Consider the following 21,245-nt stretch of genomic DNA (forward strand, 5'->3'; position numbering starts at 1 on the left):
TTATGATAAGTAAACATATCATTAATTATATTAACAATGAACTACATATGTAAAAACAAGACTACTAACTTAATGATTTTGAAACGAGACATATATGTAACGTTTATCGTTGTAACGACATTTAATGTATATATATCATATTAAGAGATATTCGTACATCATAATATCATGATAATATAATAATTTAAAATCTCTTTTGATATTATAAACATTGGGTTAACAACATTTAACAAGATCGTTAACCTAAAGGTTTCAAAACAACACTTACATGTAACGACTAACGATGACTTAACGACTCAGTTAAAATGTATATACATGTAGTGTTTTAATATGTATTTATACACTTTTGAAAGACTTCAATACACTTATCAAAATACTTCTACTTAACAAAAATGCTTACAATTACATTCTCGTTCAGTTTCATCAACAATTCTACTCGTATGCACCCGTATTCGTACTCGTACAATACACAGCTTTTAGATGTATGTACTATTGGTATATACACTCCAATGATCAGCTCTTAGCAGCCCATGTGAGTCACCTAACACATGTGGGAACCATCATTTGGCAACTAGCATGAAATATCTCATAAGATTACAAAAATATGAGTAATCATTCATGACTTATTTACATGAAAACAAAATTACATATCCTTTATATCTAATCCATACACCAACGACCAAAAACACCTACAAACACTTTCATTCTTCAATTTTCTTCATCTAATTGAACTCTCTCAAGTTCTATCTTCAAGTTCTAAGTGTTCTTCATAAATTCCAAAAGTTCTAGTTTCATAAAATCAAGAATACTTTCAAGTTTGCTAGCTCACTTCCAATCTTGTAAGGTGATCATCCAACCTCAAGAAATCTTTGTTTCTTACAGTAGGTTATCATTCTAATACAAGGTAATAATCATATTCAAACTTTGGTTCAATTTCTATAACTATAACAATCTTATTTCAAGTGATGATCTTACTTGAACTTGTTTTCGTGTCATGATTTTGCTTCAAGAACTTTGAGCCATCCAAGGATCCATTGAAGCTAGATCCATTTTTCTCTTTTCCAGTAGGTTCATCCAAGGAACTTAAGGTAGTAATGATGTTCATAACATCATTCGATTCATACATATAAAGCTATCTTATTCGAAGGTTTAAACTTGTAATCACTAGAACATAGTTTAGTTAATTCTAAACTTGTTCGCAAACAAAAGTTAATCCTTCTAACTTGACTTTTAAAATCAACTAAACACATGTTCTATATCTATATGATATGCTAACTTAATGATTTAAAACCTGGAAACACGAAAAACACCGTAAAACCGGATTTACGCCGTCGTAGTAACACCGCGGGCTGTTTTGGGTTAGTTAATTAAAAACTATGATAAACTTTGATTTAAAAGTTGTTATTCTGAGAAAATGATTTTTATTATGAACATGAAACTATATCCAAAAATTATGGTTAAACTCAAAGTGGAAGTATGTTTTCTAAAATGGTCATCTAGACGTCGTTCTTTCGACTGAAATGACTACCTTTACAAAAACGACTTGTAACTTATTTTTCCGACTAGAAACCTATACTTTTTTTGTTTAGATTCATAAAATAGAGTTCAATATGAAACCATAGCAATTTGATTCACTCAAAACGGATTTAAAATGAAGAAGTTATGGGTAAAACAAGATTGGATAATTTTTCTCATTTTAGCTACGTGAAAATTGGTAACAAATCTATTCCAACCATAACTTAATCAACTTGTTTTATATATTATGTAATCTTGAGATACCATAGACACGTATACAATGTTTCGACCTATCATGTCGACACATCTATATATATTTCGGAACAACCATAGACACTCTATATGTGAATGTTGGAGTTAGCTATACAGGGTTGAGGTTGATTCCAAAATATATATAGTTTGAGTTGTGATCAATACTGAGATACGTATACACTGGGTCGTGGATTGATTCAAGATAATATTTATCGATTTATTTCTGTACATCTAACTGTGGACAACTAGTTGTAGGTTACTAACGAGGACAGCTGACTTAATAAACTTAAAACATCAAAATATATTAAAAGTGTTGTAAATATATTTTGAACATACTTTGATATATATGTATATATTGTTATAGGTTCGTGAATCAACCAGTGGCCAAGTCTTACTTCCCGACGAAGTAAAAATCTGTGAAAGTGAGTTATAGTCCCACTTTTAAAATCTAATATTTTTGGGATGAGAATACATGCAGGTTTTATAAATGATTTACAAAATAGACACAAGTACGTGAAACTACATTCTATGGTTGAATTATCGAAATCGAATATGCCCCTTTTTATTAAGTCTGGTAATCTAAGAATTAGGGAACAGACACCCTAATTGACGCGAATCCTAAAGATAGATCTATTGGGCCTAACAAACCCCATCCAAAGTACCGGATGCTTTAGTACTTCGAAATTTATATCATATCCGAAGGGTGTCCCGGAATGATGGGGATATTCTTATATATGCATCTTGTTATTGTCGGTTACCAGGTGTTCACCATATGAATGATTTTTATCTCTATGTATGGGATGTGTATTGAAATATGAAATCTTGTGGTCTATTGTTACGATTTGATATATATAGGTTAAACCTATAACTCACCAACATTTTTGTTGACGTTTTAAGCATGTTTATTCTCAGGTGATTATTAAGAGCTTCCGCTGTCGCATACTTAAATAAGGACAAGATTTGGAGTCCATGCTTGTATGATATTGTGTAAAAACTGCATTCAAGAAACTTATTTTGTTGTAACATATTTGTATTGTAAACCATTATGTAATGGTCGTGTGTAAACAGGATATTTTAGATTATCATTATTTGATAATCTACGTAAAGCTTTTTAAACCTTTATTGATGAAATAAAGGTTATGGTTTGTTTAAAAATGAATGCAGTCTTTGAAAAACGTCTCATATAGAGGTCAAAACCTCGCAACGAAATCAATTAATATGGAACGTTTTTAATCAATAAGAACGGGACATTTCAGTTGGTATCCGAGCGTTGGTCTTAGAGAACCAGAAAATTTGCATTAGTGTGTCTTATCGAGTTTGTTAGGATGCATTAGTGAGTCTGGACTTCGACCGTGTTTTCTTTAAAAATGATTGCTTAACATTTTTGTTGGAAACTATATATTTTTAACATATGAATATTATGTGATATATTAATCTCTTAACGTGTTTGATATTATGTGATAGATGTCTACCTCTAGAACAAGTCCCATTGACTCACCTAATAATAATGAAGAGTCAAATGTAAATTGGAATGATTTGTGGACTGATTCACAAGTTCCCGAAGAGGAACCGGAAGAAGAGTCGGAACCGGAAGAAGAATCGGAACCGGAAGAAGAATCGGAACCGGATGAAGAAATAGAACCGGTGGGGGAAATAATAAAACGGTTAAGTAAAAGAAAATCCTCAACCAACCGACCAAAGTTAATTATGGTCAATGGTGTTTCCGCCAAGGAAGCAAAATATTGGGAGGATTACCAATTCTCCGATGAATCGGATTTCGACGAGAATTCCGATGATGTTATAGAAATTACCCCAACTGAATTTAAAAAGGCAAAAGAAAATAATAAGGGAAAGGGCATAAAAATAGAGAAATCTAATTCCAACCCCGATGAACTTTATATGTATCGTCAACCCCCGAAGTCCTTAAGTTGTAACAATGACCCGGGAACCTCTAAACCACCAGGTTTTTCTAAACCAATGTGGACAACGACGGCTCGTATTAGGGGAACATCATATATCCCTAGAAACTTGGCAAAACGAACCAAAACCGAAGAAGAAGAAACGAGCGAGTCGGAATAAGATAGTTGTATTCGTGTGGTGTAATATATGGAATATAGTGTTCTTATGCTTTATGATATATGTAAAAATTGCTTGTATTAATAAGTATTTTTTTTTATGAATCTAACTCTTGTCTATTTTACAGTTTAAAAACACAAAATGGATAGACAACCCAATATTTTAAGAGACCTACCCGGAGACATGATTGATGAAATCTTGTCTAGAGTCGGCCAGAATTCTTCGGCACAACTATTTAAGGCGAGATCAGTTTGTAAGAAATTCGAAGAACGTTCCAAGAATGTCTTGGTTTATAAGAGACTTTCGTTTGAAAGATGGGGGATATCACATTGGGAAACCCATAAATTACGATGTGTTTACTTTGACGCATATATTGCGGGGAACCCAAATGCTATTTTACGCAACGGGTTAAGAAATTATTTTGACTCAATATATCCGAATATTGGACTTCGTGATTTAGAAAAAGCGGCTAACATGCAACATAAAGAAGCATGTTATGCTTACGGATTAGTAATGTTCGCTTCTCACCAAAGTGAGAACAAGAACATCGGGCTACAACTATTAAACAAAACGTTTCCACAAGTGACGGAGTCGGTAATTGGGGTAAGAAATGAGGTTTTTAGATTATTACGGGACTGTTGGACATTACGTAACCCTCGTCCCTTTGATGACGTTACAACACGCTGTCTTATCAACGGCCATAACGGTTATGTTGCACAAGACCAAGGATGGGAAGTAGTCCTAGTAAAACCAGAATGCATGACTTGTTTCTGGACGTATGAATTACGTGTCTTTATTGCCTTTGCCGAACGACTTGTGTACTAGCTAGAATTGTCTTCACAACTATCTTGTATCAAAGTTATTGTGTGCTATATTTCATGCTTTATGTAAAATAAGCGGTATTGTAAGTTTGTAAAATATTGTATAAAAGTTTGAACGCGAAATATTATTACAATCAGTTTTTCATATAGAATTGTAGTAGTTGAATTGTATATTAGCTACTAAGTATGAACTTAACGGGTAGGTACTACCCGAATTTAAACTTATAAAACGCTAATATGAAGAAAAAGCTTTTATAAATGAGTTCATATTATGCTACGAAATACTATTAACTACTCTTAATATTCTGTATGATTAACTTGTTCCATTTAACTATTTTGAAGGAAATGGCACCGACTACTCGACACACCGTGAATATGAATGAAGAGGAATTCCGTACTTTTCTAGCTTCAAACATAGCCGCAGTACAGGCTGCGCTACATACCAACAATAACCTTGGATCTAGCAGTACAGGAAATCGTGTAGGATGCACCTACAAAGAATTCACTGCCTGCAAACCTTTGGAATTTGATGGAACCGAAGGACCGATCGGATTGAAACGGTGGACCGAGAAGGTTGAATCGGTGTTTGCCATAAGTAAGTGTACTGAAGAGGACAAAGTGAAGTACGCTACGCATACCTTCACAGGTTCTGCGTTAACATGGTGGAATACCTATCTAGAGCAAGTGGGACAAGATGATGCGTACGCACTACCGTGGTCAGCATTCAAGCACTTGATGAACGAGAAGTACCGTCCCAGAACCGAGGTCAATAAGCTCAAGACAGAACTTAGAGGGTTACGAACCCAAGGATTTGATATTACCACGTACGAAAGACGATTCACAGAATTGTGCCTATTGTGTCCGGGAGCATTCGAAGATGAGGAAGAGAAGATCGACGCGTTTGTGAAAGGATTACCGGAAAGAATCCAAGAAGATATAAGTTCACACGAGCCCGCCTCCATACAACAGGCATGTAGAATGGCTCACAAACTAGTGAACCAGATTGAAGAAAGAATTAAAGAACAGACTGCTGAAGAGGCCAATGTGAAGCAAGTCAAAAGAAAGTGGGAGGAAAACGGTGATAAGAATCACCAATACAACAACAACAGCAATTACAACAATAATCGCAACAATTATCCCAACAATCGCAACATCAATCGCAACTATAACAAACGGCCCAACAACAACAACAACAACAGCAACTACAACAATCATCCCAACAACAATAATAACCGCAACAACAACAACAATCAGAAGCAACTATGCCAAAGGTGTGAAAAGAATCACTCGGGGTTCTGCACCAAATTTTGCAACAAGTGTAAAAGAAATGGTCATAGCGCGGCGAAGTGTGAGGTCTACGGACCAGGGGTTAATAGAACGAAAGGAACAAATGGTGTCGGAACGAGTAATGGCGGAGCAAGTAGTGTCGGAGCAAGTTATGCCAATGTAGTTTGTTATAAATGTGGAAAACCAGGCCACATTATTAGAAATTGCCCGAACCAGGAGAACACGAATGGACAAGGCCGTGGAAGAGTTTTCAATATTAATTCGGTAGAGGCACAGGAAGACCCGGAGCTTGTTACGGGTACGTTTCTTATTGACAATAAATCTGCTTACGTTTTATTTGATTCGGGTGCGGATAGAAGCTATATGAGTAGAGATTTTTGTGCTAAATTAAGTTGTCCATTGACGCCTTTGGATAGTAAATTTTTACTCGAATTAGCAAATGGTAAATTAATTTCAGCAGATAATATATGTCGGAATCGAGAAATTAAACTGGTTAGCGAAACATTTAAGATTGATTTGATACCAGTAGAGTTAGGGAGTTTTGATGTGATAATCGGTATGGACTGGTTGAAAGAAGTGAAAGCGGAGATCGTTTGTTACAAAAATGCAATTCGCATTATACGAGAAAAAGGAAAACCCTTAATGGTGTACGGAGAAAAGGGCAACACGAAGCTACATCTTATTAGTAATTTGAAGGCACAAAAACTAATAAGAAAAGGTTGCTATGCTGTTCTAGCACACGTCGAGAAAGTACAAACTGAAGAAAAGAGCATCAATGATGTTCCCATTGCAAAAGAATTTCCCGATGTATTTCCGAAAGAATTACCGGGATTACCCCCACATCGATCCGTTGAATTTCAAATAGATCTTGTACCAGGAGCTGCACCAATAGCTCGTGCTCCTTACAGACTCGCACCCAGCGAGATGAAAGAACTGCAAAGCCAATTACAAGAACTTTTAGAGCGTGGTTTCATTCGACCAAGCACATCACCGTGGGGAGCTCCTGTTTTGTTTGTCAAGAAGAAAGATGGTACATTCAGGTTGTGTATCGACTACCGAGAGTTGAACAAACTTACCATCAAGAACCGCTACCCACTACCGAGAATCGACGACTTATTTGATCAACTACAAGGCTCGTCTGTTTACTCAAAGATTGACTTACGTTCCGGGTATCATCAAATGCGGGTGAAAGAAGATGATATTCCAAAGACTGCTTTCAGAACACGTTACGGTCATTACGAGTTTATGGTCATGCCGTTTGGTTTAACTAATGCACCAGCTGTGTTCATGGACCTTATGAACCGAGTGTGTGGACCATACCTTGACAAGTTTGTCATTGTTTTCATTGATGACATACTTATTTACTCAAAGAATGACCAAGAACACGGTGAACATTTGAGAAAGGTGTTAGAAGTATTGAGGAAGGAAGAATTGTACGCTAAGTTTTCAAAGTGTGCATTTTGGTTGGAAGAAGTTCAATTCCTCGGTCACATAGTGAACAAAGAAGGTATTAAGGTGGATCCGGCAAAGATAGAAACTGTTGAAAAGTGGGAAACCCCGAAAACTCCGAAACACATACGCCAGTTTTTAGGACTAGCTGGTTACTACAGAAGGTTCATCCAAGACTTTTCCAGAATAGCAAAACCCTTGACTGCATTAACGCATAAAGGGAAGAAATTTGAATGGAATGATGAACAAGAGAAAGCGTTTCAGTTATTGAAGAAAAAGCTAACTACGGCACCTATATTGTCATTGCCTGAAGGGAATGATGATTTTGTGATTTATTGTGATGCATCAAAGCAAGGTCTCGGTTGTGTATTAATGCAACGAACGAAGGTGATTGCTTATGCGTCTAGACAATTGAAGATTCACGAACAAAATTATACGACGCATGATTTGGAATTAGGCGCGGTTGTTTTTGCATTAAAGACTTGGAGGCACTACTTATATGGGGTCAAAAGTATTATATATACCGACCACAAAAGTCTTCAACACATATTTAATCAGAAACAACTGAATATGAGGCAGCGTAGGTGGATTGAATTATTGAATGATTACGATTTTGAGATTCGTTACCACCCGGGGAAGGCAAATGTGGTAGCCGATGCCTTGAGCAGGAAGGATAGAGAACCCATTCGAGTAAAATCTATGAATATAATGATTCATAATAACATTACTACTCAAATAAAGGAGGCACAATAAGGAGTTTTAAAAGAGGGAAATTTAAAGGATGAAATACCCAAAGGATCGGAGAAGCATCTTAATATTCGGGAAGACGGAACCCGGTATAGGGCTGAAAGGATTTGGGTACCAAAATTTGGAGATATGAGAGAAATGGTACTTAGAGAAGCTCATAAAACCAGATACTCAATACATCCTGGAACGGGGAAGATGTACAAGGATCTCAAGAAACATTTTTGGTGGCCGGGTATGAAAGCCGATGTTGCTAAATACGTAGGAGAATGTTTGACGTGTTCTAAGGTCAAAGCTGAGCATCAGAAACCATCAGGTCTACTTCAACAACCCGAAATCCCGGAATGGAAATGGGAAAACATTACCATGGATTTCATCACTAAATTGCCAAGGACTGCAAGTGGTTTTGATACTATTTGGGTAATAGTTGATCGTCTCACCAAATCAGCACACTTCCTACCAATAAGAGAAGATGACAAGATGGAGAAGTTAGCACGACTGTATTTGAAGGAAGTCATCTCCAGACATGGAATACCAATCTCTATTATCTCTGATAGGGATGGCAGATTTATTTCAAGATTCTGGCAGACATTACAGCAAGCATTAGGAACTCGTCTAGACATGAGTACTGCCTATCATCCACAAACTGATGGGCAGAGCGAAAGGACGATACAAACGCTTGAAGACATGCTACGAGCATGTGTTATTGATTTCGGAAACAGTTGGGATCGACATCTACCGTTAGCAGAATTTTCTTACAACAACAGCTACCATTCAAGCATTGAGATGGCGCCGTTTGAAGCACTTTATGGTAGAAAGTGCAGGTCTCCGATTTGTTGGAGTGAGGTGGGGGATAGACAGATTACGGGTCCAGAGATTATACAAGAAACTACCGAGAAGATCATCCAAATTCAACAACGGTTGAAAACCGCCCAAAGTCGACAAAAGAGCTACGCTGACATTAAAAGAAAAGATATAGAATTTGAAATTGGAGAGATGGTCATGCTTAAAGTTTCACCTTGGAAAGGCGTTGTTCGATTTGGTAAACGAGGGAAATTAAATCCAAGGTATATTGGACCATTCAAGATTATTGATCGTGTCGGACCAGTAGCTTACCGACTTGAGTTACCTCAACAACTCGCGGCTGTACATAACACTTTCCACGTCTCGAATTTGAAGAAATGTTTTGCTAAAGAAGATCTCACTATTTCGTTAGATGAAATCCAAATCAACGAAAAACTCCAATTCATCGAAGAACCCGTCGAAATAATGGATCGTGAGGTTAAAAGACTTAAGCAAAACAAGATACCAATTGTTAAGGTTCGATGGAATGCTCGTAGAGGACCCGAGTTCACCTGGGAGCGTGAAGATCAGATGAAGAAGAAATACCCGCATCTATTTCCAGAAGATTCGTCAACACCTTCAACAGCTTAAAATTTCGGGACGAAATTTATTTAACGGGTAGGTACTGTAGTGACCCGAACTTTTCCATGTTTATATACATTAATTGAGATTGATGTTTACATGATTAAATGTTTCCAACATGTTAAGCAATCAAACTTGTTAAGACTTGATTAATTGAAATAGATTTCATATAGACAATTTGTGATGACCCGGAAATTTCCGAACAAATTTAAACTTTAATCTTTATATATATCCGACACGATAAGCAAAAATCTGTAATGTTGAGTCCCAAAAGTTTTGAAACTATATTCATTTAATCAAATACCCTTTGACCATGCCTAACGATTCACGAACAATTATGTGTAAATAAATATATATGCATATACATGTGTGCTTATTAAATTGAGATATATTAATAAAACATTGAACGGATTAGTTAATATGAATATAAGCTATGAGATCTATTTTTTTGAACTTAGAAATGCTATCAAGGTATTGAATGAATAATATGTTACATAAACATATTTGTTCGGTGTAAGTTTATCGACGAGATTAAAAGATAATATCAAATGATTGAATTATCGGATACATTGAACTATGATTATGAGTCTCTGTTATGAGGTCCACTTTGAATTAGGAAACCCTTACTTTTTAACGGTATTCGGAATAAATGGTAAAGTGATTTACAAGTAAGAACAAAGTATCACTTATTGGGAGTTAGACAAAAGTTAGTGGAGAATCGAATTTCATAATACTCGATTTATCATATAGAAGGAATAATTGGGATAAGATTCGTTGACTAGATAAACCCATCTGATATGTTATATTAAGATATATTATTTAGAAAGTTAAAGAAATTAAACTAAACATTTACGCATAAAAGAATGAAATCAAATTAAGTTTTAAAGCATAAACGTTATAGGATTTTTCGATTTTGTAAAGGATCTTAAAGTATATAATTAGTTTTGAAAGGATAACTAGTATGTTATTAGATAAATATTTTAAAAATATGTATAAGATTATAAATTATAATTTAAATTAGTCATAAAACGTTTTGATATTAAACTAATATTAATAAATAGGCTTTGATCAATAACAAGATTATGAATTATAAAAGCAAATGACCAAAACACTCAAAAGATTAAGTTACACTTTGAGTGGGTTAGTTTTTAAATAATTTAAGTCTAGTTATTAATAAAGGTACGTGTCACAAATAGTTTAATTTAAAATAAAAATATTTTGACAAACAACGAGACTTTAATTTATAGAAGGAAATGACCACAACACTCAATTTTATAAGTTATATTTTTATAAAGGTAAATTTTTGTTGTGTAAATCTAATTTTTGTAAAAGGTACACGTCACGTAACGTAAAAGGCTAGTTTTCTAAACGTACGAAAGTGCGCCCGAAAAACCGAAAGTGGTACATGAGTTGTGAGACCACGACCGTGTCATTTTTGTAAAAATTATATTTTTACCATGAACGTAAATATAATATAATATTTAATTAATTCTAAAGATTAAATATATTATAAATTAAATATATTATAATATCTTTATATAAGTAAAAGAGACGTTCATGTGCATGTATGACCGCAATTTGCGGTTCCCAATTTTCATCATCACTCCGCAATTTTCGTAATTAGTGGGTCCCAATTCTAACTATAAAACTCGAACGCTGTGAATTCTTTTCATTCATAATCATATATCCATCTATATCACTACTTTGTATAATATTTATTTATATTATTATTATTATTATTATTATTATTATTATTATTAGTATTATTATTATTAAGAGGTATTATTAGTAGTAGTATTAGTATTATACATAAAATACTACGACGAGGTTCTGCTCGTATATTTTCAAAAATGGGTTTTAGGAGCTGGGTAGAGCTAAGGAAATTATGGGTTATAGCTATGGAGGTGATGGGTAATGTTCGAGGGTATGTTCATGAGGTCAATTTAGTGTTTGTCATCTCCGTTGCGTTTGCGTATCTTTCCTGCAATATTGAATCTCAATATTGATACGTAAGTACTCATAATTTAATTTTTACATACTAATAGTGTATCCCTGACTAGTGCTCGATAAAATAGAATTATGCATGCTTGTACATTTGATATTGCCCTTAGATAGGTTATGTTGAATCTTAAAGGTTGTTATACTAGGGATGAAATAAGGTATAAGATATGCATGTCCTTGGAAAGCTAGCGAAAAATTAAGAACTTTTCATTTAGATATCAAATGGATTCGTTGAACGGTTGTCAAGTTATGGACAAAAGAAGTTTTGCAAATTTTGATAAAATGTCGAAAAGGGAACTGAAATTCTCGCTGATCTGCGTTGTTTCAGATTAAAACAAAAATACCACTGAATTCTTTGCTGTAAGGTCTAACAAACGACTCTGGCCGTTTGTCAATTCGAGTCTCGACGATTTTTCTAAAAATCGTCAAAGTTGACTGTTTGGTCACATTTTAAAATTCTAAAAAGAGCTGAAACTTTTTTATTAAAAATGTCAGTTTTGTATCACGTGTCATGGTCGGCCTGATGTGTGTTTACTTTTGCCAAAAATCATGTTATATCTTTGTGGTAACGAGAATTTGAAGGCTTTGACCGTTTGTCAATCCGAGTTTCGAGGAATTTTCTAAAAATCTCCAAAGTAGGCAACTCGGTCACTTTTGTAAATTTATTAAAGCTGAAAAATTAACTTTGAAACGCCGAAACCGCGTTGGCAACTACGAATTGTCTAGGTTTAGTTTACTTCTGTAAAATGTATGCTTAGTCTTTTTGGTAATGTATAACTTTTATCTTTGGCTGTTTATCAATCGGAGTTCCGATAATTTTTCTAAAAATCGCTGAAGCTGCCGTTTAGTCATGTTTGACCGAAAAATCATTTTGTTGTATAAGTTATTGTATTTTTGCATGCGACCTCGTTTTTACTTTAACCTTTGACTTTTGACCTTGAACTTTGACTTTTCCCGTTAACTTTTCAGTTAATTTTTTTGTGTTGACTTTCTCTAAATACTAAAATACTATTTTATGATTATGAAACCATTTGTGTTACGTTGTTTCACACGTCACCTTTTACTAGAATTTTAACTGAGCATGGGTAATATAACATGTTACTATACTGTTGAGTCAGACTCGAGCATTAGGATTGTGGTACACTATGATTTGGCCTAAATTGTTAGACAAATATTGACCGTCATATAAATATATATAATTAATATAGGTTCGTGAATCCGAGGCCAACCCTACACTTGTTCAATGATGTTATATGTATTTTTACTACAAAATACAGTATGGTGAGTTTCATTTGCCTTTTTACCCTTTATATTTTTGGGCTGAGAATACATGCGCAATTTTTATAAATGATTTACAAAATAGACACAAGTACGTGAAACTACATTCTATGGTTGAATTATCGAAATCGAATATGCCCCTTTTTATTTAGTTTGGTAATCTAAGAATTAGGGAACAGACACCCTAATTGACGCGAATCCTAAAGATAGATCTATCGGGCCCAACAAGCCCCATCCAAAGTACCGGATGTTTTAGTACTTCGAAATTTATATCATGTCCGAAGGAGGATCCCGGAATGATGGGGATATTCTTATATATGCATATTGTTAATGTCGGTTACCAGGTGTTCAATCCATATGAATGATATTTTTGTCTCTATGCATGGGACGTATGTTTATGAGAAATGGAAATCTGAAATCTTGTGGTCTATTAAAATGATAGAAACGATTGTTTAAGTTAAACTAATGAACTCACCAACCTTTTGGTTGACACTTGAAAGTATGTTTATTCTCAGGTTTGAAAGAGATCTTCCGCTGTGCATTAGCTCGTTTTAAAGATATTACTTGGAGTCATTCATGACATATTTCAAAAGACGTTGCATTCGAGTCGTTGAAGTTCATTAAAGATTATTATTAAGTAAATGACAGATTAGGTCATTTATAGTTTGGATATTATGAAATAGTATGCATACATGTCAACTTTCGATGTAATGAAAGATTGTCTTTTAAAAATGAATGCAATGTTTGTAAATTGTATCATTTAGAGGTCAAGTACCTCGCGATGTAATCATATGTTATTGTATTCGTCCCTATGGATTGGGTCGGGTCGTCTCATGTGGTATCAGAGCGGTGGTCTTAGCGAACCAGGTCTTGCATTAGTGTGTCTTACTGTTAGTTGTTAAGATGCATTAGTGAGTCTGGACTTCGACCGTGTCTGCATGTCAAAAGTTTTGCTTATCGTTTTTGTCGAAAATCATCTGCTTATCATCCTTAGGAAATTACCTGCTCATTATTCTTAGTCTAGACACGTTTTACTGCATTGACTGCATGAATAGTGTGTAGACAAAAATTCATATCTTAGCGTATCTGTTACTGTAGATCTTGCTTGATATCCCTCGTAAACCTCTCCGTAATTTAAGGGATCCTGGTACTACATATATCTATGCATATTATGCATTAAGGATACATCCAACTATCAATTATTGTCACTAAACTCTCCATAAAAAAAAAAATCTTTTCGGTGATCGCATAAGATGGCCTCTACGAATCGACCAATATCCTCTGACTCCGAAGACAGTGTGACAGGAGCGCACCAATCAATCAACTATCGTAATTACTGGAGAAAATGGGGGTGGGTTCGCGACATACTCACCCTATGGAGAAGGGAAGAAGGTACTCCATATCATGAATCGAATCTACCACCTAACCTTGGAGTACTCGACCCGCTCACCGGCGAACCTGTTCGCAACACCGTTTATACCCTTTTTGCCAGAATTTTTCGTCTTGAGACTACCATTAACGGAACTAGAGAAGATATCCGATCTCTACCTCACACTGATAACCAACCAGGGTTAGTAGAAGAAGTTAAAGAACTCCAAGCTCGAGTGTTAACTTTAGAGAACACGGTACACAAATTGCAAGCAACAGCAGTATCACCAACACCAGTAACATCACCAACCTCAGCACCAACAGCACTAGTACCACCAACAACAACATCCGCACCACCAGCTTCGACATCTTATTCTGTACCTCGAGTATAATCATCGTTCTACATAACGTTCTTTATCAATTATCTTCGTTCTTCATGGCGATTATGTAATCTATAATGTTTTAGAGATTATATATTCTTGTTCTAACCGAAAATTATATGAGTTTAATATCATATTAACTCATTAAATCCATGATTACATCTGAAGAAAATATATATGTATATATGTTTTCATAAAGATTGTAATTAAAAATTTTTTTTGTACAAACTGTTAATGGTGAAAATATTTTAACGGGTAGGTAATACCCGAGGAATATTTAGATTTCACATTAATAAGTTACATTGTACGTTCTTCGAAAACATTTGACAAAATAACCATTATGTTTATCTGATTCAACGATCATTACTATCCTACTTACACCCACAGATATACGTATCCGTTCACCGCAGAATAACCATTTTTTTATTCAATTTCACATTTGGATTTTGACCTATCATAATCCAACGAGTGGCATAATGAAGAAAATATTTGACAAAATAAAATTTGTTAGAAACAAACAAATTAATTATGAGGAAATTTTGTTAAGAATCCACGCTAACAAAATCCTAGTTAACTGTTCCGAGCTAACTGATTACATTTTAATTTATCGCAATTTTATTTATCGTCATTTAATTTCTGTTATTTATTTTACACACTTTAATTATCGGGACACATATACAATGTTTTGACATATCATATCGACCCATCTATATATATATTTCGGAACAACCATAGGCACTCTATATGCAAATGTTGGAGTTAACTATACAGGGTTGAGGTTGATTCCAAAATATATATATACTTTGAGTTGTGATCGAGTCTGAGACGAATACGGGTCACGATACATATTAATTAATTCGAATATTATATATTAAACTATATATGAATTATTGGACTGTTAACTGTGGAATATCAACATTGGACAATTAAAATGAATTAAAATATTAATTATAACATATGAAACTAAATAATTCTTCAAGTTTGCCACTTGATTTCGTCTTAAACCTCATTTGTATCTTCACGATTACAATCTGCGTTCAAACCTTTCGTAATTCTTGAAAACACCTCAATCGGGAGGATGAACCAACCGCACTTCATTTACGGAAGAAAAGATTGATGCGTATAGTTATGCACCTAAAAATTCTCAGAACCTGTATAAATGTTTAACACGTATCTGTGATAGCTTCTTTGGCATTGTTATTTTCGAAAATAACAACGCAATTTCTTTTCAAATTAGCCAATTTTGTCACAGCTCCAACAAGTCAACTTCGACTTTTCGTTCAAAACAACCTTATTATAACCTTGATATTTATATGTGTGCTCTTTATTATTACCGGAGAACCTTTTATATTCCACCATATTACCATCAGCGTTTAATCATCTAAAAACATCATTCTTCTGAAACCACCTCGGATTGACAACCGACGATACAAATATGGCTGCATTAAATGCAGAGGAAACAGTAAAATTGTAGATGGCCTAAATGGCCAAGAGTTTGATGATAAAGAATAGTATGTTGGAAAAGCTCAGAAAAGTTGGAACTGGAAAACGGATTGAGCTAACCACGAAGGAGACCAAGGACAAATACCAGGACCATACCATATATTCAAAGAATCCAGGTGATTCTGGATCCGATGAAACTTTCAAAGAATATCTTGCTCCGAAGTCATGTTAAAATCTTGCGGAAAATTTTTCTCCATCAACCATCGAACTTAGAAATTCCAAAATATTATCATCAATATCTTCGATATTTCTGAGGATATTTTCATAAATACTCTCGTCCGAAATTATATACCTCTTCGTGCTTCCTGTGTATCATTATATTGGAAACATTCAATAGAAAATTTAGTACCGAAAAGCAGATTATACGAAACTAGGAAGAAAGCCGTGGACAAATCACAAAGAATAAGTTTGACTTCAAAGAATCCAAATGATTCTGTTTCTGATGAAATCTTTAGCGAATACCTTGCTTCCGAATCTAAACCCTTACGGATAAATCTTCTTCATCATCCATCGATATTAGAAATTCCAAGATATCATCATATCTTTCATTATAAATATCCTCCATAATTCTGAAGATATTTTCATAACTGTTCTTATCTGAAATCATTAATCTCTTCGTGCTATCATGTTACATCATATAGAAACTGTTAGTTTCTATATTATGTAAACTTTCGAGCTTAAAATGTGAATGTTAATGAAGTAATGTTGGGAACTGATGCATGAGTTAGTATAATATAATGACACTTGATCAACGTGATTATATTACAGTAATTCATGCTGAGTTTCTAATGGACGTGATGATTCACAGGACATACCGTCATCATGTGTCATTTACACGACTCTTACATTCTATTTAACCTCTAAATATATCAAGAAAATATTTCTTGATGATTCGGTCTTTTTCAGGGTATTCTGGTAATTTAACAAATCAATATTTTACCATTACCATTTCCTTCTTAGAACAATTACTATGTTCATTCTGAAATCTATACATACGAATTCTGAACCATTACGAGAGCTATTTAATCGCAAGAAGAAGAAACGAAAGGACAAAGCTCTGAAATAGAAATTCGGAGCATAAACCGCAGCAAATAGAAGATAGCATTAACTATGGATGACGATGACTATAGAAGACAGTAGCAGGGATATCGAAATATAAGGGAGAGTGTAAAATCTAACAACAACCCGGAAATTTACAACCCGTATATATCAATGCATATAGCAATGTAAAGACATGGGAGAACTAGAAACACTATAAACCCAAGAGTATAATAAAAGTAAATGGATTCTTCCGGTGGCAGGCTAAAAAGAAGAATGACAGATATGAACGTTAGGAGTATATCAAGGATCAGGATGGGATGGAGCATATTAACGAATACTTTAAAGTAGGAATTGAGAAAGAAAGAATAGAAGGTGTGAGTTGTAAGGAAATGGAGAGGGTGGATTTATAGGAAAATTTTCGACAGAGCAATCGAAGCAGATTATTGCGTTTAATCAAAGAAGATCTGAATCTCCTTAATTACCGAAGGATCAAATCTAAATTGAAGATTTCTTCTAAATTCCTTAAATTTCGGAAATCAATCTTGACTACGACACCGGTTAAGTCAAACTTACTTTTATTCATTTTCTCTCTTAAGTGATAGCTTCATTCGTGCTCTTCACAAAAATAAATCATTTTATCTATATTAATCAATGATGATAAAACCCTAATTGTCAGTTCATATACGTCATGAAAACACTCTTACTGTTAGCCATGACAATCTCTATCAAATTTCGGGACGAAATTTCTTTTAACGGGTAGGTAATGTGATGACCCGGAAATTTCCGAACAAATTTAAACTTTAATCTTTATATATATCCGACACGATAAGCAAAAATCTGTAATGTTGAGTCCCAAAAGTTTTGAAACTATATTCATTTAATCAAATACCCTTTGACCATGCCTAACGATTCACGAACAATTATGTGTAAATAAATATATATGCATATACATGTGTGCTTATTAAATTGAGATATATTAATAAAACATTGAACGGATTAGTTAATATGAATATAAGCTATGAGATCTATTTTTTTGAACTTAGAAATGCTATCAAGGTATTGAATGAATAATATGTTACATAAACATATTTGTTCGGTGTAAGTTTATCGACGAGATTAAAAGATAATATCAAATGATTGAATTATCGGATACATTGAACTATGATTATGAGTCTCTGTTATGAGGTCCACTTTGAATTAGGAAACCCTTACTTTTTAACGGTATTCGGAATAAATGGTAAAGTGATTTACAAGTAAGAACAAAGTATCACTTATTGGGAGTTAGACAAAAGTTAGTGGAGAATCGAATTTCATAATACTCGATTTATCATATAGAAGGAATAATTGGGATAAGATTCGTTGACTAGATAAACCCATCTGATATGTTATATTAAGATATATTATTTAGAAAGTTAAAGAAATTAAACTAAACATTTACGCATAAAAGAATGAAATCAAATTAAGTTTTAAAGCATAAACGTTATAGGATTTTTCGATTTTGTAAAGGATCTTAAAGTATATAATTAGTTTTGAAAGGATAACTAGTATGTTATTAGATAAATATTTTAAAAATATGTATAAGATTATAAATTATAATTTAAATTAGTCATAAAACGTTTTGATATTAAACTAATATTAATAAATAGGCTTTGATAAATAACAAGATTATGAATTATAAAAGCAAATGACCAAAACACTCAAAAGATTAAGTTACACTTTGAGTGGGTTAGTTTTTAAATAATTTAAGTCTAGTTATTAATAAAGGTACGTGTCACAAATAGTTTAATTTAAAATAAAAATATTTTGACAAACAACGAGACTTTAATTTATAGAAGGAAATGACCACAACACTCAATTTTATAAGTTATATTTTTATAAAGGTAAATTTTTGTTGTGTAAATCTAATTTTTGTAAAAGGTACACGTCACGTAACGTAAAAGGCTAGTTTTCTAAACGTACGAAAGTGCGCCCGAAAAACCGAAAGTGGTACATGAGTTGTGAGACCACGACCGTGTCATTTTTGTAAAAATTATATTTTTACCATGAACGTAAATATAATATAATATTTAATTAATTCTAAAGATTAAATATATTATAAATTAAATATATTATAATATCTTTATATAAGTAAAAGAGACGTTCATGTGCATGTATGACCGCAATTTGCGGTTCCCAATTTTCATCATCACTCCGCAATTTTCGTAATTAGTGGGTCCCAATTCTAACTATAAAACTCGAACGCTGTGAATTCTTTTCATTCATAATCATATATCCATCTATATCACTACTTCGTATAATATTTATTTATATTATTATTATTATTATTATTATTATTATTAGTATTATTATTATTAAGAGGTATTATTAGTAGTAGTATTAGTATTATACATAAAATACTATGACGAGGTTCTGCTCGTATATTTTCAAAAATGGGTTTTAGGAGCTGGGTAGAGCTAAGGAAATTATGGGTTATAGCTATGGAGGTGATGGGTAATGTTCGAGGGTATGTTCATGAGGTCAATTTAGTGTTTGTCATCTCCGTTGCGTTTGCGTATCTTTCCTGCAATATTGAATCTCAATATTGATACGTAAGTACTCATAATTTAATTTTTACATACTAATAGTGTATCCCTGACTAGTGCTCGATAAAATAGAATTATGCATGCTTGTACATTTGATATTGCCCTTAGATAGGTTATGTTGAATCTTAAAGGTTGTTATACTAGGGATGAAATAAGGTATAAGATATGCATGTCCTTGGAAAGCTAGCGAAAAATTAAGAACTTTTCATTTAGATATCAAATGGATTCGTTGAACGGTTGTCAAGTTATGGACAAAAGAAGTTTTGCAAATTTTGATAAAATGTCGAAAAGGGAACTGAAATTCTCGCTGATCTGCGTTGTTTCAGATTAAAACAAAAATACCACTGAATTCTTTGCTGTAAGGTCTAACAAACGACTCTGGCCGTTTGTCAATTCGAGTCTCGACGATTTTTCTAAAAATCGTCAAAGTTGACTGTTTGGTCACATTTTAAAATTCTAAAAAGAGCTGAAACTTTTTTATTAAAAATGTCAGTTTTGTATCACGTGTCATGGTCGGCCTGATGTGTGTTTACTTTTGCCAAAAATCATGTTATATCTTTGTGGTAACGAGAATTTGAAGGCTTTGACCGTTTGTCAATCCGAGTTTCGAGGAATTTTCTAAAAATCTCCAAAGTAGGCAACTCGGTCACTTTTGTAAATTTATTAAAGCTGAAAAATTAACTTTGAAACGCCGAAACCGCGTTGGCAACTACGAATTGTCTAGGTTTAGTTTACTTCTGTAAAATGTATGCTTAGTCTTTTTGGTAATGTATAACTTTTATCTTTGGCTGTTTATCAATCGGAGTTCCGATAATTTTTCTAAAAATCGCTGAAGCTGCCGTTTAGTCATGTTTGACCGAAAAATCATTTTGTTGTATAAGTTATTGTATTTTTGCATGCGACCTCATTTTTACTTTAACCTTTGACTTTTGACCTTGAACTTTGACTTTTCCCGTTAACTTTTCAGTTAATTTTTTTGTGTTGACTTTCTCTAAATACTAAAATACTATTTTATGATTATGAAACCATTTGTGTTACGTTGTTTCACACGTCACCTTTTACTAGAATTTTAACTGAGCATGGGTAATATAACATGTTACTATACTGTTGAGTCAGACTCGAGCATTAGGATTGTGGTACACTATGATTTGGCCTAAATTGTTAGACAAATATTGACCGTCATATAAATATATATAATTAATATAGGTTCGTGAATCCGAGGCCAACCCTACACTTGTTCAATGATGTTATATGTATTTTTACTACAAAATACAGTATGGTGAGTTTCATTTGCCTTTTTACCCTTTATATTTTTGGGCTGAGAATACATGCGCAATTTTTATAAATGATTTACAAAATAGACACAAGTACGTGAAACTACATTCTATGGTTGAATTATCGAAATCGAATATGCCCCTTTTTATTTAGTCTGGTAATCTAAGAATTAGGGAACAGACACCCTAATTGACGCGAATCCTAAAGATAGATCTATCGGGCCCAACAAGCCCCATCCAAAGTACCGG

This window comes from Rutidosis leptorrhynchoides, chromosome 11, assembly GCF_046630445.1.
Source record: "Rutidosis leptorrhynchoides isolate AG116_Rl617_1_P2 chromosome 11, CSIRO_AGI_Rlap_v1, whole genome shotgun sequence".
Lineage (NCBI taxonomy): Eukaryota > Viridiplantae > Streptophyta > Magnoliopsida > Asterales > Asteraceae > Rutidosis > Rutidosis leptorrhynchoides.